Source organism: Lactuca sativa, chromosome 6 (assembly GCF_002870075.4).
Source record: "Lactuca sativa cultivar Salinas chromosome 6, Lsat_Salinas_v11, whole genome shotgun sequence".
NCBI classification, from domain to species: domain Eukaryota; kingdom Viridiplantae; phylum Streptophyta; class Magnoliopsida; order Asterales; family Asteraceae; genus Lactuca; species Lactuca sativa.
In genome coordinates this window covers 26,343,545-26,359,131 of record NC_056628.2, presented here as the reverse complement: position 1 = coordinate 26,359,131, position 15,587 = coordinate 26,343,545, and positions in this window count along the sequence as shown.

Genomic DNA, 15,587 nt, shown 5'->3' with positions numbered 1-15,587 from the left:
TAAATTTAAAAAATGATTTAATAAATGTCTCTTAATTAATCTTTTAAATAATTTATTAAACCAATTGGGGATTATCCAGTTAAGTTAATCAAAATAATTTAACCTAATCCTCTCCCTTAATTTTCAAAAATATGGGAGGGATTCTTCAAATCCTATAATTATCTAGTTAATCAAATAAGGACATAATTACCAAAAATAAGAAACCATAGAAAAACCCTAATTTTCGAAAAAGGCAAATCTTAGGGAGGAATGCAAGGATTTCAATCCTTTCCATATTTTGAAAATCAAGATGGTTAAGGAACCCTAATTTTCGATACTTGTAGGACAAGGGAAAGGGTTAAAACCCTTTTCCAAAATTTCGAAATCTAGGGTTAAGAAACCCTAATTCCGAAAAACCTAAGTCCAAAGGATTTATTTGCCATAAACCCTAATTGATATGTTGAGAATAAATCCAAGATGACGAATGCGGAATATCAAGAACAATTAAGAATCAATCACGATAATATGCAAGTAATCTGATAAAGGTTTATGTATATTGATTATGATATGAATGTACAAAGAAAACCCTAATTGGGAAAAAGCTTCTAAACAAAAGCTAACCTAATGATTATTTATAGCGAACATAAAATATTTACCAAAAATATAAAACCAATGCCTTCATATAAAACCAATGCCTTAGAAGAGCTCGATAAAGAACTTCTAGTGTAATGGCACTGTAGGGAATCACAAAATGATTAACCCTAAAAATGGCTTCCCTAAATAACCAAACATGCCAAATCAGATTCAATATCTCAAATACTCAACAATCTCCCCTAGATGTTGAAACTGATGAAGATCATGATTTTCGATCTTCTTGGCATTTCTCCCCTAAATTGTGAGACTCATCAACACATGGAGTCTTCAAAAGGAGAGAAACAAATAACATCTTCCAAATATGAACTCCCCCTTGAATAATCATCACTCCCCCTTGATCTTCAACAAATACCAAGAAGAGAATCCGGAAAGTAAAGAAGAATCACCAACAGTCTTTGCTAGCTCATATAGTAAGTCGTAAAACCTGCTCAGCCATAAGGAGCGAGCTTGCCAAAATTGATCTTCAATACGCGTCAGATTTGATGAAATAAATCCATTTAGAATATTCCCAATTCTCAAAAAATTAAAACCAGAAAAATAACAAAAATTAATTTTGTATTTTTTTATTTTTAAACATTAGACAAAAAGAATGGAGCGAGAAGCAATTATTTAAAAGGGATTAAAAATAATAAGACCAAAGAAAAGGATTATAAATGAAAATATTTTGGTAAGCAAGGTAAAAAGAGGCAAAAACCCAAGAAATTGTGAAAAATGGACTCTGGGGTTAAATCTGTCAAATTGCAAATCGCTGTGGACTGGAACAGAAAATATTATCATTTTCCTCGTTAAATTAGAACAACAACGCAGCTTTGACTACTGAAAATCAAAATCAGACTTTGGCTCCACTTGTTGGGAATAAATATGTCAAGCCAAACAAACTTTGGGGACAGGAAATGAAAAATATACCCATCGTCTTCATTAAGTCAGATGAACACGCATGTTGACTTAGAAAAGTAAAAATTGAATTTCTACTTCCGTTCAAAGCTTCTTGAAATCTCGATTCCAGATAATGATACAATCGACCACCCATGGAGGAACACCGAGAGCGAATTGAATTTCCGAAGTAAATAATTTCGAATCCCATTTCGTTTGTAACAGTTTGCGTTTAAAATCACTTCCAATTTCATTAAACTCCGAACGACAATCGCTAATTGCGAGTTTCAGATCACCGAACGACTCCGAGAGATTGATTCCGAGCCTTAGAAGTCCGAACACCAGAACTCCGAATCGATTGTAACATCCGAATGCTAGAACTGCGAACGACAGAACTACGAATGATTGCGAATGCTCGGAGATGAACAGTGAACTCCGAACCCTTTGCATTGAGAAAAATTAATTCCAAGCGCTTCCGTTCCGAATTGAATTTTGAGGCAAGAAATTCGGATTCCGATTGTGCCAATGATTCCGAATGCTCGGAGTTTCCTGTAAAGTCTTTTTTTTTCTTTCGTTCGTTACCAGATACAAAGTAAGTATTTCATCACAGTTACGGAATTGGCCCCTAGAGAATCAGCGAAGAATTGAATTCAGCCCATATACTCATCAAACTTCTTATTTGATTGTAATTCCGAATTTAATCTTAAAGATTTAAGAAAGTGGCAGATTGTACCCATAATTCCAAAAGTAACAAAACTTTGTCAATAATTCCGAATCTTACCCTCTGTTTGCAGTACACTGACAATTTCAGCCCACTTTTTGCTGTAATGTCAGATTGCAACCCTCCTTTTGCAGAAAATGTCCTTTATCACCCACTTTTTCACCGTTTTCAGTTTTTTGTCATTTCCAACAATTAAAAATCAATAAAAATTGATTTCTTCAACACAATTTCATAACTTTGACTGATTTTTCACTAGATTTCACTTGATTTTGTCTCCTTTTTCGATTTTTTTATAAAGGACAAAACATTTTATGAGACCTTTGGTACCCATTTAAGATTCAACATTGAAGTTGGTTTCTTGTACACCTATTTATTTGAAGAGAAATGATCATCTTTTGAAAATAATATTCGCTTTTTAGTTGGAAAAACAAAATTTTCCATAAATTTTCCATAACATATTCATCTGAAGAACAAATGAATTTTCTTTGAACATTCTTGACTTCAGCTTTCTGAAGAGCTTGATTAAGAACTGTTACTATAAAGGCAGAGTAGGGTTACAAGATGATTCACTAAACACGGTACATGCATGCACTATATATACTCTAACCCTAGCACATTAATATCAGGTGGACTAGCCCAGCCCGTTACAAAAGATTAAATAAAACAATACAATAATTATTGACACAACACTAAAATAATCCCAACAATCTCCCCATTTGTGTCAATAAGGAAGGAAAATTCTTCATTGTTGTTGTCGATTTTGTACTTTAAACAACTTTGGCATTATTCTCAGCATGGACTTGCGAGCCATGACATACCAGTTGATCATGTTCGAATAGAACTTCTTGTCCGCAACACTGTTCGCTTTATTTTGACCTACGAAATCCACGATGTATTTGAGACAGGAAGAGGAGTACAGATGTTTGTCTAGCAAGTAGAAGTAGGCTCTGTGAAAGTTCGCATCTGGCTTCTCTCTTATCTGAAATGCAACACTCCAATCCTTCTTTCATATCCTCCTAAATTTCATCGTATCAAGATCCTTCGGAGGCTTTTTGGGTTGAGCAATGGATTTCTTATGCAGAAAAACGGCAATCTCCACATCCATCTTCATAATCTTATGGATGTAGTAGACCAACATTCGCTTTAGATGTGTAATGATAGACTCGAACTTCCATGGATCCTTCATCAATAGAAGTAACAGAGAAATCCAATCAAATGGGTTGAGATAGGGCAAATCTGCAAGAGTAAATTCGTGAGTTGAACTCACAGCCCCACGAGCAACCTTGAAACAAGCATTGATGAAGCTCTCAGTTTCAATTGGTCCATGCACCTTAACAGCTGTAATCTTCTTTGAGATCCACATTTTGTACTGTGGACGCATGTGCTTCAAATAAAACAAACATAGAGTCTGATCAACACCTTTATAAGATGGAGAAGCATTCATAATTAAGTCAAAACTACGAAAGAGAAAAGCCTTCGGAGTAATAGGCAAATCGAGATGTAAATCCAAAGAATTCTCCACGTCAATAGATCCAACAGGCTCTAGCCAGTAAACGTTTGGATTTTCGATGGCTTCTTTCAAAATTCGCTCAAGTGTCCACAGAGGAAAGATAATTTTCTGAGCTTTCAATTTTTCCTCTGCTTCATGAGCAAGCATTGCTTTCTATTAAGCTTCTCTAACTATACGATGATTTTCATTGATTTCAGCTTCACGAGCCTTCCTTCTTTTTAATTCATGCTCATCAAGTTCTTCCTTTTCACTATCATCGATAATTTTCTCTTTGCCTCTCGAACTCGAAGTTACATTAACCTTCGATTCATTTATCTTACGCTTTTTTTTCATGATGATCATCACTGCCAGCTAATTTCTTGACACTTTCAATTGTCACTTTCTACGCTTATTTCGTTGCTTCCCCCTTGTTTTGGAATGGAAGATTCTGAAAACCATGAATCCTGTCTACCATGGAGAAGATAGGCTGTAATTTCTCTATGAGATGTTGACGAACGGAAACAATGAGGAGAGAGTTGCGAGTCTCTATCAGATTGTGCAACTCAGCATTCACATCAACAACACAAATGCAAATGACAACGCTCTCTGACTTGAGATCAGCAATCTGGTTATTGGCATTTGTTAACTTCACTGAAAGAACCTTAACACAATAAGTTTTCACACCAAGCTCATCCATGATCTTGTTTTCATGAGCTTGATCAATCTGAAGTTTGTCTATTTTGAAGAGATTGAACTGTGAAATGTTGCATTATCTGATTGAATGGATGTGCGAACCTTCTCAAGAGCATCTTTTTCAGTGTGAAGAGAAGTTCCAAGATTGGAAATCACCTTATTCAGTTTCGCAGTTTTTGACTCAAAGGATGTTTGGAAAGTACCCATAAAATCTTGAGCATCAAAAATTAGTTTGGTGACTTTTTCGATTGTATCCTTACAAGTTTGTGAAGAATCAACAACAGCTTTATTGGTGAGAGCAAGGTTGGAAGCATGCTCCTTTGTAAGCGTTTCCAAGAAGGCTTTGACAAAGGCCTCGGAGTATTCATCGCTTAACGAGGATTTGGAGGACTCAATTAATGAATCTAATTTGGTGTTCAGTTCCTTGAACTGTTTTGCAGTCATGGGAGCATTGTCTTCATCCCTCTTCGGTTGGATGTTGAAAGGACTAAAATGAAAATCCTCAATTGCATCCCGATCATCACCAAATACAGTGTCTGGATCATCTTGATGAAGTGGTGAGATGGGAATGGACTCTATGCCAACAGAAATACCAGAAGCCCTTACCCCCGTATCAGATACGTTGGTAGTGACCGGTCGCAAACTTGTGGTTGTTGTTGTAGTTGTTGTGGAGTCTGTGAACAGTAGAGTAGATAATGGAATTGAATCTTGAGGTTGCGAAACACCCATAGAAACATTTGGACAATGATCAATTGAGATCGATGTTGTTGTAACAATGGGTGATGGTAGAGGAAAACCTTGAAAGAAATCATCGGAAATAGGAATTGAAGTTGTCATAGTGAAGGTTACCTCAGGATTCATAGTGATAAGCTCCAAAACCATAGGATGCGAAATCGCAGCTGTATCATGTTGATTCTAGGCTTGCTCTAGATTGCGAATGTCTGAGATGGTGTTGGACTATGAATCCTCCTCAGCACTTGGAGTGGGAGTCCTTGGCCTGCGAGCAGCTTGCTTAACCTTCTTCTTCTTTGGAGCCAGAACCGGTTCGGAGGGTCCAACCTTTGTCTTTTTCTTGCCCATTTTCTTAGGCTTATCAGCCTCCGCTAGAATCTGTCGCATTTCAGAGGTCATTGGACAAGGACCAGAAGCTGGTAGACTGTGATAGGCTTGAATATCAACACTCACAGCTGGGACATTACTAAGCATCGTCTCTAGGATTGATCCGATGAAGGAAAATTGTGAAGTATCTAACAAGATAATGTTTGTGGTGTGGAAAACCTTAATGTTCGCCATACTCGAACCCTCTATCATCGGAATGTTGAGGCGATCGATAGCCCTTTGAACAATAATTGTCTAAAAATGTGCACAGGAGATATCATTGTGACGTGTTGAAGGAAGTGTACTTTGGACAAGTTGAGCCCAAAGCACAGTCATGTAGTTGAGATTAACTCTGAAGTAAACACCATACATGATTGTCATGAACATCTTACTGACACAGTCGGATCCTATTACCCTTTCAGAAAAGCTTTTAAAGATAAGGGTAAACAACCCATTTGATACTGACGATAAATTAGGCTTCTTGAATTTGGATACAACGGCAAGGTTTTCATGATATCCCATACTGTACAACATCTCCAGAATTACAGAGTTGGAGATAGATCTAGATCAACTAAGTCACGACCATGAGGAAGCCCTAACAGACTACAAAACCTGAACTTGGTGATGTGGGTTTTCTAGTAATCGATTTCAAAGGTAATATTTTCTTCCTCCTTGAGATAGCTAGCAGTCGAGTAGGCCTTGGACCGATGAACCAAGGGTATGTTCTCAGTTTTCGTCAACGCAATAAATAATGGAGAATAGTGCATGCATTCAATTAGCAGTTGGAGAAAGGCGTCATACTTGGATGGCTCAAGGTCCAGGATGAGGTTCTGGTTAGCCTTGATGTTGAGCAATGATGATTGTGCCATTTGTTCAACGATTGAAGGGGTTTCAGATGAGGCTACCATTGTTGCTTGGTGAAGAAGAAGATAAACGGTAGAGAGAGAAATCGTCGGGAGAATTTCGAGTGCTTTTGAAAGTGGTGAAGAATAATGAAGCGTGGAAATCTTTTTATACTGTTTGATAAGTGAGAGAAATCTGGTGGTTGGTTATACCAAGTCACTGAAAAGTCGCCTAAAAAGATGTAAGTGACAACTGTGATGTCAAGAGGTAAGTGTTAGGCGGCATGACATCAGCCGTCATTTCAAACTTCATGCGCCTAAATTCAAATCTTATCCATTAAATATCGTCATTTCAGTTGCTAACATTCACAGTTTCTTACTATTTCAATTCATCACCATTTACTGTACTCCGAACCTTAAAGTAACCATTACGACAATGAACCTGATTTTTGAAAATCATAAAGATTTTTGTGCAAGAGTGTGCCAAAGATAAAGAAATAAAACAAGTTCTCTAAGGGATTCTAGTGATGTAATTAAAGACATAAAGCAGATGGATTCCGGGCAACGATCTCTTCCTTCGAAGTCAAAAGAGACTTTAAAGTGCTTGTGTGGTGTCCCGTTGAATTATGATCATCTGTTTGTGGAGAAACAGTGAAAGGCTTCTTTTAATAAGGCAAAAGGGGTGGCTTCCTCTTCAACTAATTCCGAAACTCAATATAAGTCTGAACATTCGTATGAAGTACTTGTCTGACCAGTGTAGCCAAAAGAACAAGTATGCTTTGGAAAATTTTTGAGTGGTTGGATAATATAGAAATCTCAAGAAAAAAAATTGGATCTTATGGGAAGAAAAGTCTTAGGTCTATAATATTTCACTAAGATCTCACAAAAATAAAAATAGATTTCAAGGTACAACCCACAAAAGTGGAGTTTCGTCAATTCAATGGTGATTAATCTAGAGCATTTAAATTGTTCACTGTCAATTCGTAAATATGTGTTGGATTTTGGTTTTCACTCAATTCGTGGTTGTATCGAATTTAAGACCATAAACACAGAAATTGTGCAACCATAAACCTCAGTGGTGATTTCTGAGAGTCTCAAGGGTTACGATTGTGGAAACGATTGTGATGGAGAAATATCGGAGATGGTTCCGAAGAGAAATGTACATCTGCTATACGGAAGTGACCAAGCAGTCAACTTTTAACTCAACGTGAGAAGAGTAAGGTAGCTCAATGACTTATGTGAATTTCTGCCTAATTGGGAAGAAATAATTGGTATTATCAATTTATTAAGGCTTCCACATAGAGTCTCAGAGGCTTCGGACTACATGCCTCAGCATGCTTCTAGGGACACTTAACTAGAGTAAAGATTAGAAATTCAATACCTGCCCTATCATTCGCAATTGATAATATCATGATATGATTTGTCAGTCCTTCTCAATTATCTATTATTTTGATGTTATAAAAAATAAAAATAGAAAAGAAAAAAAATAGAAAATATTTTTGGAATTTTGATTTTTTTGAAAAAGAAATAAAACAAAAATAAAATATTTTTGGTTTTTGAATTTTCTAAAAAAGTAATAAAAACATAAATAAATAAAATATTTTTGGATTTTCAATTTTCTAAAAAGAAGTAAAAACAGAAAAATTAAAATATTTTTGGATTTTGAATTTTCTGAAAAAGAAATAAAACAGAAAAATTAAAGAAAAAAAAAACACAAGAAATATACAAAAGTATACAAGAATTTTCGAACCTCCGAATGAACAGTGGACTGCGAGCCACTATGAGAGTTCACGGATGAACAGTAGACTATGAATCACTACGAGCTTTCACGGATGAACAGTAGACTATGAATCACTACGAGCTTTCATGGATGAACAGTAGACTACGAATCACTACGAGGTTTCGCACCCATTCGCAGTTCAATAAATATATAACGCCTGTGTTTCCAGGCTTGCCGTTTTTAGCAATGTAATAGTCTAGGTTAACTTTTGTAACCCGTTTTGAAATAATAGAAGTATATTATTTGAGTATTATGTGTTTTGTGCCTAATTGCTTAATTATGTGGTTTGATTAATTAAGAATAAAAATAAGCGTCAAAAGTAAAGTATGAGATAAGTCCGATATCCTTACATAAAGTTGTAGTGGTCGAAATGAGGTTTCCGAATATATAAGGAATGCCGAAATCCGAGTTATAACGAAGAAGTTATGACCTGTCGAAGTTTCGCGACAGAACCGGCACGACCCAGCGCGACGTAAATAGTGAATTTAAGGTAGATAGATAACTATCCTTAGTGATCTAAATGAGAATTGAAGATCTCATCGATAGTAGTGCAACGACGGAAAGACGGACGGAATCGGAGTTCAGATGAAGGAGTTATGAATTTCGAACGGAGTTTTACTGTCCCGGCCTACTAAAGATAATATATAAGTAATATACTTATAATATATTAAAAATAAAGTCACAATTAGCCAATGGAGTCTAAACGAGAGTTGTAGAGCATAATCTCACCTTCGCGGCGATATAAAGAACGTCGAAAACGGAGTTCGTATGCGAAAGTTATGAATTTCTGAAGTTCGGGGCGCGAAACCCCAAAACTGTCAGATGCCACGACGTGGCAAGTGTCCTGTCACCTCCGGAAGGCCCCCAGATGCAACTTGGGATGACACATGCAGTGACGACCAAGCCCACGACGTGGAACAAGGTTGCCACGACGTGGCAAGGGCCAAATTTGCCCTATAAATAGATTTGAAGGGCCAGCCGTTTATGGTTGCTATTTTCTCTCTTCTCTCTCCCGTTTTACATCGTTTTGCGTGCCAGAAGTACCCCGAAGCCCCGGTAATATCCCCGAGACCCGAAGCAAGTCCCGAGATCCCGAAGATCCCGAGAAGTGCGATTCCCGAGTCGAAGCTCTGCCCGCGAGAAGTTCGGTTTTTGTAGAGATCTTCCAGATCTGCTGTGGATTACTGATGGGTTTTAGCCATAAGAACTTTCCTATGTGCGCATGCAAAACCCTAATGCTTGGATCTAGGCTTTCTAATAAACATGCTTTGAATCCAAGACTTCTAATTACTAATTAGGTTAAACAAGAACATTAAAACAGATCTAGAATCATACCTTTGAGTTCCTTGTTGATCTTGAGGTCTTGGAGCTTCTAGAGTCACAAATGTCACTCCTCTAATGGCTTACAAACACCAAAGCAAGGAGGATGATTTGGGAGAGAGGAGAGGGGAAGGAATTCGACCAGAGTTCTCTTGCTTTTTCAGAAGTATCGAATTCCCTATGCCATGGGGTCTATTTATACTTGTAGATTCCTTAATGATTACAGATAAGTCCCTATCAGATAATCTTCTCTTAAGGCTATCCAAATCCATTCCTAGATAACTCTAATGGACGATTTTAGCTATCCTAATCCTCTTAGAATTCGTCCATAGTATATCCAAATGGATTTACAGTTTAAAGCTTAACTATCAAACAATTGACAGTTTATACCCCTTTATTTAATTAATCTCTTTAAGTCACCAAATTAATTCTAATTAATCCTATGACTTATATTAATCAAATAACAAATATATTATTCATTATATTATTCCCATAATATATTAATAATATTTATTCTCTCTTAATAAATCATCCTATCAAGTTGCTATGGTGAAGGCAACCCAAAAGGACCATGCACAACCGAATATAGTTACAGCCTTAGACACTATTCCAACAGTCTCCCACTTGGATAAGTCTAGTAACTATACAAGTACAATTTGGTTTGCAATCGTAGCTCTCAAAGACGATGTCAACTCTGATCTAATCAATCTTGTCCTTTAGATAAGGGAACGTACAGTCCTCTGTTAGATATCATGCTGACAATCCTATGGAATGGTTAGTCAAGCATTTAGGTTTCTCGATCTCTGATTTATTTGACATAGAACTTAATCGAACACATCAATTCAGTTCTGACCGGGCCCGGCACATAAGTCAAATCAAATCATCGAGCGGCCGAGATATCGCTTCTACCTTATTAGATAAAAGTTACAGATAAACTTCGACTTATATGCATTTACTTATTCATTTACCAACTATACACAACAATACGTTTTTTAACACCAAGTTACTGATGCGTTTTCGTATTATCAATGTACAATCAATTAACAAATAATAAACCATATATCTAGGTTTTAAGACTATACGATATTATCGTCTTGCGATCACCTTTTATATCTTATTCCATAAGATGATTCCAGCAAGCGCGGGTTTTATTCCAATGCTCAAAACTAGTTCATAAGCACTCATGAACGTTGCAGCAATCCTTTGCTATGTCTAACATCATTTAGACATTCTACACACCAATTCATGACAATCTTCTTTCATATCTACTTCCAACATATGAACGATTGTGGACCATTTGAATAATTCGATTATTCCTAATAACCTCAATTATTCTGGAAGTCAAAACATGCAAAGTGAAACAATAGCTAAACAATTAACATAAGATAGTAACATTACTCATAAATAAAACTCCTTTATTTAATCATCAAATGTCAATTACATTTATCTATTACACGTTTCTAATACTATCTAATCTATGCTAATATCATCCTTCAGCCCAATACTCCTAGCATGCTGCAAGTGCTTAACCCTACTCAGTCCCTTCGTAAGCGGATCTGCTGGGTTATCTTCTGATGATATCCTCTTAACTACGAGTTGTCCTTCTTCTACACGATGTCTAATGAAGTGATACTTTCTGTCGATATGTCTTGATCTACTATGATCCCTCGGTTCCTTGGTTAAGGCAACCGCACCTTCGTTATCACAGAAAATCTCCATTGGCTCCTTTATGGCAGGTACGACTCCAAGATCACCGATGAAGTTCTTTAGCCATATTGCCTCCTTCGACGCTTCGCTCGCTGCAATGTACTCTGATTCGCACGTTGAATCAGCTACGGTTTCCTGCTTGGAACTTTTCCATGTCACTGCTCCTCCATTTAGGGTAAAGACCCAGCCCGACTGCGAACGGTAGTTGTCCCTGTCGGTTTGAAAACTGGCGTCACTATACCCTCGCACCTTCAAGTCATCACTTCCTCCGAGGACTAAGAACCATTCCTTCGTCCTCCGAAGGTACTTAAGGATGTTCTTCACCGCAATCCAATGTGCTTTGCCAGGATTCCCTTGATATCTGCTAACCATGCTCAAAGCGAAGGCTACATCAGGGCGAGTACAAGTCATAGCGTACATGATTGAGCCAACTGCGGAAGCGTATGGTACCTGGCTCATTTCTGCTATCTCAGCTTCGGTACTCGGACTTTGAGTCTTACTCAATTTGGCATTACTTTGTATCGGTAGTTCTCCCTTCTTTGAGTTTTCCATACTAAAACGTTTTAGTACCTTCTCTAAGTAAGTATTCTGACTAAGTCCAATTAGTCTCTTACTTCTTTCTCTTATTATCCTTATTCCCAAAATGTAAGAGGCCTCTCCGAGGTCCTTCATAGCGAAACACTTCCCGAGCCAGGACTTTACCTCCTGCAGAGTCGGGATGTCGTTTCCTATGAGTAATATGTCATCGACATATAGAACGAGGAAGCTTACTATACTCCCACTGGCTTTGACATATACACAAGATTCGTCTTCGCTTCGTACAAATCCAAACTCTTTGACTTTCTCATCGAAACAAAGATTCCATCTGCGAGATGCTTGCTTAAGTCCATAAATGGACTTCTCAAGCTTACACACTCTATCCGGATGCTTCGGATCCACAAACCCCTCTGGCTGAGCCATGTAAACATCCTCAGCCAACTTTCCGTTAAGGAAAGCGGTCTTGACATCCATTTGACAAATCTCATAATCATGAAATGCGGCAATTGCTAACATCACTCTAATAGATTTAATCTTCGCAACTGGTGAGAAGGTCTCATCATAGTCAACTCCGGGAGTTTGAGTAAAGCCCTTCGCGACCAATCGCGCTTTATATGTGTGTACGTTCCCATCCACGTCGGTCTTCTTCTTGAAGATCCATTTGCACCCAACGGTCTTACGTCCGGGCACGTAATCAACCAAATTCCAAACTTGGTTATCATACATGGATTGGATCTCGCTATCCATTGCCTCTTTCCACTTTACAGACTCCGGGCCTGCCATGGCTTCCTTGTAGCTATTAGGTTCATCAAGATTTACTAGTGTACCATCACTAATATACGTGTCCCCTTCGGTAGTAATATGAAAGCCATAGAACTGGGGATGAACTCTAACTCTATCGGAACGTCTAAGAGGTAAGGATTCGTCAATTGGTTCAACCGGAGTTTCCTCCTCGGGTTGAGTGCCAGTGGTAGAGGTTCCTTCATCCATCGACTCTTGAATCTCTTCAAGTTCGATTTGCCTCCCACTGTCTCCTTGGCTTATGAGTTCTCGCTCTCGGAAAACTCCTCTCCTCGCAACGAAGACAACATTGTCCTTCGGTCTATAGAAGAGATATCCAAAGGATGTCTGTGGGTAGCCGATGAAAATACATCGCTCACTTCGAGGTTCAAGCTTGTCGTGAGTATCTCGTCTTACGAAAGCCTCGCAACCCCAAACCTTGATATGTGCCAACGAGGGAGCTCTCCCTGTCCACATCTGGTGAGGTGTTTTGGCAACCTTCTTAGTAGGGACTCGGTTAAGGATATGGGCGGCAGTCTCTAAGGCATACCCCCAAAAAGAGATTGGTAGTGAAGCACGACTCATCATAGAGCGAACCATATCCAATAAGGTTCGATTACGCCTTTCTGCCACACCATTTAACTGCGGTGTCCTAGGAGGCGTCAATTGCGAAACTATTCCACACTCCTTGAGATAATCGTGGAATTCAAGACTTAGGTACTCTCCTCCTCGATCGGATCGAAGCATCTTGATTTTCCTGCCCAGTTGATTCTCCACTTCATTCTTGAACTCTTTGAACCTTTCAAAGGTGTCTGACTTTTGCTTGATTAAGTAGATATACCCATATCTACTATAGTCATCGGTAAAAGTCACATAGAAGCGGTTCCCATCCTTCGTGGTTGATCTAAATGGTCCACATACATCGGTATGTATTAGGTCCAATAGACCCTCGCCCCTTTCACAAGTGCTTGTGAAGGGCGACTTAGTCATCTTTCCAAGCAAACAAGACTCGCATGTGTCATCTTCCCCAAGGTCGAATGACTCCAACACTCCATCCTTTTGGAGTTGGGCTATGCGTTTCTTGTTAACATGTCCAAGACGGCAATGCCACAAGGAAGCTTTATCCATACTAGTGGAAGAATCAATATTCAAAACATCATTTCCAAAGTCATCAACAATCATAACAGTTTCATATATTCCATTACATGGTATAGCTTCAAAGTAAAAGACACCATTTAGATAAGCCAAAATAGAACCATTCTCATTATTAAAAGAAAATCTAAATCCTTGTCTAAATAAACCATGAAATGAAATGATGTTTCTTGCCATTTCTGGCTAATAGCAACAATTGTTCAAATCTAAAACTAAACTATTCCTAAGCACTAAGGAATACACTCCAATCTTGGTTACAGGCGACGATCTTCTGTTCCCCATGATTAGATTGATCCTTCCCTGCTCCACATCCCTACTTCTTCTTAGTCCCTGCACATTAGAACAAATGTGATAACCACAACCGGTATCAAGAACCCAAGAAATAGCATGATTAGAATCGTTAGATTTGATTGTATATATACCTGCGAAAGATGGCTTGATCTTTCCTTCTTTGATTGCTTGCAGGTAATCCGGGCAGCTTCTCTTCCAATGTCCTATCTTGTGGCAGTGGTGACACTCTGCCTCCTTCGGGTTAGAGCAGGGCTTGGCGGGATCAACTTTGGTCCCACTAGAAGAGGCACCATCTCGGGCTTTCACCTTGCGATAGTTCTTCGATGAAGCTTTCCTCTTCTTTCCCTTCCCTTGTCCAATAGCCAAGACAGGAGCAGCGGGCGGATTGGGAGTGGGTGCAACAGACTTGTCTTTAAAGTTGCTCTCAGCAACCCTCAAGAGACCTTGGAGCTTGCTTAGGGTGACCTCTTCTTTGTTCATGTGGTAGGTCATCCTAAATTGATTGTACATCGGAGGCAAAGAGTGAAGCACCATGTCGATCGCCAAATCCTCACCGAAGTCAACATTTAACTTGCGAAGGCGGTCGACATACCTTTGCATCTTTTGCAAGTGCACGATAAGAGATTCTCCATGACCCATCTTCGCGGAAATCATGTTAGTGAAAATCTCGTACCTCTCTTGTCTCGTGTTTTGGTGGTACCTTTCCAATAAGTCTTGGTGCATCTCGTACGGGTACATGTCCTCGTAGGACTTTTGGAATTCGGAGTTCATGGTGGCGATCATGATGCAATGTACCTTCGTTGCATCTCGCTCATGAGTTTCAAAGGCGGTGATTTCGGCTGGAGTAGCGATTTCGGTGTTGATTTTCTCGAGCTTCTCATCAAGGACATACTCTTTGTCCTCATAGCGAGCAATGGTGCGAATGTATCTTATCCATTCGCTAAAGTTCGTTCCATCGAAGGTGACCTTTTGGCAAAGGCTCATCAATGTGAAAGAACTAGCAGCAGCGTGGTTTGCGTTCGACATCTACAATTAGAAAAGGACAAAGATAGATTAGAATAAGAATCCCTAATTATCACCCAATAAGAGAATTAGGGCTAGGATCCAACAATAACATTCACATACTAGAAAAGGGATGCCGTAATCTAACATGCAAATAAATTGAAGGTAAGTGAATGACGATTCACTAATTCTCCATCACGAAACTTAAACTATTAGTCCTAAGTGTTTTTGAGAATTCCTAGGTTCGGGTGAGATTCATTGAAACTATTCAATGGCATGTTTAAATCTCGATATGCCCCTCTTGTTTGTGACTGGGATGCCGAGGATCACAAAGCGGGTGTGAATTACCATGCAAATTCACATGGCGCCTTCATTGTAACAATCACCTGTTTAATGTGCCGGTAAACCACACACGCTCCATTGAACTATGATAAACAACGAATCACCCTTTTCCACCTTCGCTTAGAACCAATTAGTGTGCCGGTAAACCACACACGCTCCACTAACATCTTAGCAAGGTGCAAAGTGTAATTTCATGGGATTGCATCAATTCACTTTTCTTAAAGTAACTAGGATTGGGAAATTTTTTGAAATATGTGTAGTTACTTGTATTTCTTATTATACTTTTAATGAGAGGATGAGGTTGCCCTATCCTACCCGTTCGGCTAA